Raw genomic sequence first — 4729 nt, forward strand, 5'->3', positions numbered from 1 at the left:
TTCCCGGACCAGGGATCGAACCCGTGTCCCCTGTATTGGCAGGTGGATTCTTAACCACTGCACCACCAGGGAAGTCCCCAAGAATTTTAAATCTTGCAGCAAATGATGACTTACTACATAGGGAAAGGCTGAGCAAAAATTTTACTAGAATGTATAGTGCTCCAAGAAGGTCCTCAGGATTTACTTTATAAATCTGAAATTTACTTTCTCAAAAGATCAATCTTAGAATGTAGGCATTGTACACACCATCATTCACTCATTCTATAAACATATTGCATCCCTACTCTGCACTATGCTGCTCTTGGAAAACCTTGCCAAATTTGCCAGCCTGGTAGAAATCTTTGAAAGCAGTAAGAAGCTAAGGGCTGGTGTGCACAAAAACCTAACTTCTCATCTTAAGGCAGCAATAGGTAGCAATGAGAATCTGAGGACCTGCAGCCTGTGTGTTGCCAGGCTTCCCAGTTGGTCCCAGTGGCAGCTTCCAGCAGCACTAAAAATCATGAACACCAACCTCATGCTCAAAAATGTGATTCCAAAGGCTGTAGGAATCTGAGTATCCCCAATTAGCTCCTCCCCATGGAGATGTAGACTGGCTGGGGTCTTTGCCATGTAAAGTTTGTGCATAAATTCCCATTCCTTAGTGCAGGATAAGGTTTCAGGGCAGGAAAGTGAAGGTCCTTCCAAGATGGCCACTTGCTCCCTGATGGAGGAAGCAAGCTGTAATTGTCAGATCCTAACCCTAATTCTTAGATTGGGGAACCAACCATCCATGGCTTTAGTGGTCAACGCTCCGAAACTTCTGTGCCCCCAGAGAGGCCTAAGGGATGAAACAGGACCAGGGGAAGTTGGTGGACTCAATCTGGTAGAAAGAGCTGGGCCTCAGAAAAGGGGATGAAAAAAATCCCTTTGGGCACAACTCCCAGTGGATTAGGCAGAACATGCACCTTGGGTCTGGTGCTGTGTGTTAATGGGAGGACTGGCCCCTAGGTGCTGAGCTGGGAGAGGTACGAGCGTGCTTTAGGTGAAAGATTACTTCTGCTCTCCCCAGGAAAAATTATTTTGTAAAGGTAAAAACTGCTGCAAGCTGAGGGGAGGGAAAGAAATGCGGATCCCAGCGATTCTTCCATACGCTGTACGACTGCATGCCATCCCCCTTCCCTCATAACCCAAGTTACTCAGTCCATATTTGATTGACATCTTGAGTGTGTCCCAAGACTGTGAGAAAACCACTGAATTTTGTCCATAATTGGGGTCCAGAAAATATGGACACTACAGACAGATAAGGGGGTCTCATTACAAGGTGAGACAAAGGGCTCTCTTAAAAAAAAAAAAAAAATCACCATTAGTGTAGACAGAGTCTGGGTAGGATCAGCATCTGGGGCCTTAGAAGGAAAAGATGGTGGTTCAGGGTTTGGTGTGAGACTAGATTGAACATGTCCTGTTCTAGTCTCCTGAGTGCTGTCCGTTTGTCTAGACAAAGAAGATTCTGGTTGAGAGAATGATAGAACTAGAGGCCCAGCAGTTCTGTTGTGAAACTTCTTTCTCCAACAGTGGGACCCAGGCAGTGGTCATTGGAGCCAGCTCATACTAGCTTTCGAGAGCTGATTATACCCATTTCTTCCCAACTCTGTTCAGTGACACCATGTTGGTAGTTTAGAATTGACCATTTGTACAAATCAGGGCTCCTGATTTGTACAAATCTCCCCCAGAGCGCTGGTTGTTCAGCTTTTATGCACACCCCTGGACTCAGGAAGAAAAAGGCCAGAGAGCACCCCATCGTGCTTCTCAGGCAGAAAGAGCCAGCGAACTGAGATCAAAACCCACCCTTTATTGAGGATACAAAAGGAGATGGGGTCTGAGACACATTCAGGTAATGTATAGATAAGAGCATGTGATTTTGAATCCTACTTTGTATCCACTTAATGGCATGATGGTAGGAATCCCCACATCATTAAATATTTTAAAGGTATTTATAAATAATTGCTTAATGAATTCCCCACTTCGTGGAAGTACTTTATTCTAATGTTGAACAGCAAATATTTTTTTATTTTATTTATTTATTTATTTATTTTTTGCTGCTTTGGGTCTTTGCTGCACGGGCTTTCTCTAGTGTGGCGAGCAGGGGCTACTCTTTGTTGTGGTGCGTGGGCTTCTCATTGTCGTGGCTTCTCTTGTTGCAGTGCACGGGCTCTAGGTGCGCGGGCTTCAGTAGTTGTGGCTCGCGGGCTCTAGAGCGCAGGCTCAGTAGTTGTGGTGCACGGGCTTAGTTGCTCCGCGGCATGTGGGATCTTCCCGGACCAGGGCTCGAACCCGTGTCCTCTGCATTGGCAGGCGGATTCTTAACCACTGTACCACCAGGGAAGTCCCGAACAGCGAATATTTTGTTTGTTTATTTAAACGAGTTCCAGCCAATTTTATTAAAGAATAATTTTGCATGCTTTTCACCAGTCTGTTTTGGCATGCTTCTAACTGTATCAGAATCACCTAGATCAGTGATAGCCAGTGTGTGAACTCTCTAGTATTTTCTATCCGTTTTGCCCAATTCAATAATATTGCCACTGTAGTGATGGACACCAGTTTTCCATTTCAGTGGAGGATGACTGGTTTTGCTCTGCCTTGTCTGATCATTTTCAGAGTTGGCTTGTACCTCAGCCGTACTTTCCACTTTTCATAGTGATTAGGAGCCTAGAGTTGATGGACTCTGGCAACTTTTTCATCTTTGCTGCCACCATCTTCCTGTCTTAGGTGTGGGACGACCCCCAGCCAAGAACAGCTGCCAAGATTGCCAGAGAGAGAGAAAGCAAACATATTTTAGGTTGTTTCTCTTCCTGTTTGTGGGTGGTTGTTATCCTATCTATCTATCTATCTATCTATCTATCTATCTATCTATCTATCTATCTATCTACTATTAGAGTAAGTAATGTCCTTTAGCTGACCCTGGACTCCAGTATATTATTTAAATCTTGAAAGCTCAAGTGGTCAGGAAAGGATGGAACGGTTATTTAAGAAGTACCTTTGAGGGCAGAGAGCTCCCTCTGAGCTCCTTTTCAGAAGGCTGGAGATCCTAGGTAGGACTGATTAGATTACATAAGTAATGTGATAAACACTTTTGTGGGTACACTGTTGTCTGCATTGGGATTACTTGCCTAGAATAGATACTTGGAACATTACTGCTTTCCAGAGTGTTTTTGTTTGTTTGTGAGGATGTTAATAACACCAAACTGCTCTTCCTGACAGGATGTACCAACTTACACTCATTACCAGTAAAATATACACAAATATACACCACAGTCTTGCCAATATTTCCATTTACAAATGGTAGATAATGTGATCAGTGAAATGTAATACCTTACTGTTGATTTAATTTATTTACCTTTCTCAGAGTGGAAGATCATTTTTCACCAGATGGCTCCTCTGGATATTTGCTCCCTCCAAACCACTTGCCCCTACCTGTGCCTCCCCACCCCCAGCCTGGGTTGTAGGGGTTGGAATTCTTCCAGCTCTGAGAGGTGGAAGGAGGGAGGAGTAGTTGGGTCGGACACTGCTCCCCTGACAGCTGAGAATGTGCCACAGTGAGCTCCTCAGCAATGTTGCAATGTTGAGGCCAGAGTCCTGCTCAGTCTGCACCGGGACCATTCCCCATCCAGGCTTCCTGTTCCCTGAGACACTGTGGGTGCCTTCCTGGAATCCTCTGAGGAGGGAGGTGCCTGGAAATAAGAGAACTCTTCCACTCAAGGTTGTTTTCCTGGATCCACAGGTCCTGACAGATAATGGTTTGCTTTTCTTTCCTACAAGCTGTTTGAAATGTATGACAAGGACTTTGTAGCTTGTATTTTGGGGGACAAAGCCCTAGTCACCTCTCGTTCCCCTCCCCCACCATGTGGCCCCAAGGCCCTATCCCGTCCCAGGACTGGCGCCTCACCCAAGCCCCTGTGGGCAGGTGCTGGAAAAAGGAGGAGTCCTCACATCTCTTGGTGACTGCCTGTGGGTCACAACTGAGGCTTCCCCGCCCACTGGCTTAGCCCGAGGCCTGTTTCCGGCCTCGCCTGGCCTTGGGCGCTTGTGAACGGCGACCAGCCTTGGGGACCAGTCTCCATCCAGCCCCAGCTCCTAGTACAAGGCGCCTTCCCCACCAGGCAGGTGGGGGCACCCGAAACCAGTGCGCAGCCACATGGCCTTGGGACACGCTAGGATCTCGGGGTCACGCTAGATGCTGGGGTCGCATCTGGTGGAGACGCGCAGTGGTCGCCAGTGTCCTGGGGCGTATGGGTGCAGCGCTTCTGCCCAAGGCCGAACTTGTTCGGCCCAGCGCCTGAAACCGTGGCGGCGTTGGGAAGTAAGATGGGGGAGGATGTGGGAAACGTTTGTCAACTGCTCATATTTCGCTGGCCGGGACTGGGGGAGCCGCCTCCAGCTCAGCCCGCGGGGATACGGGATCTTTCCAGAGGCCCGACGGTCGGGGCGCACAACGGAGCCCGGGCCGCCCCCACCCCCGCCCCGCGGCGCCACAGCTGGCCGCTCCGCCACTCGAGCGCCAGCTCCAAGCCGCACGCCCCGGCGGCCCAGCCCAGGCTCCGCGCCCCTCCGAGCTCGCGGCGAAGCGCGGACACCGCGGCTCCGCCGCCGCCACTCCCCCCACATTCCAGAGGCCGCAGCGCCGTCTCCTTCCTCGCATTCCTGCCCCCACAAAGGAGTCCCTCCGCCCCCCGCACAGCCGCAGGGAGGAGGG

The 4729-nt window shown here is 49.3% G+C and overlaps 1 pseudogene; it reads right to left on the reverse strand.

Moving 5' to 3' along the window:
- Positions 1 to 2389: 2389 nt before the first annotated feature.
- On the reverse strand, positions 2390 to 2732 carry LOC137752398 (large ribosomal subunit protein eL30 pseudogene; annotated as a pseudogene).
- Between the last annotated feature and the right edge of the window lie 1997 nt (positions 2733 to 4729).

Source organism: Eschrichtius robustus, chromosome 19 (assembly GCF_028021215.1).
Source record: "Eschrichtius robustus isolate mEscRob2 chromosome 19, mEscRob2.pri, whole genome shotgun sequence".
NCBI classification, from domain to species: domain Eukaryota; kingdom Metazoa; phylum Chordata; class Mammalia; order Artiodactyla; family Eschrichtiidae; genus Eschrichtius; species Eschrichtius robustus.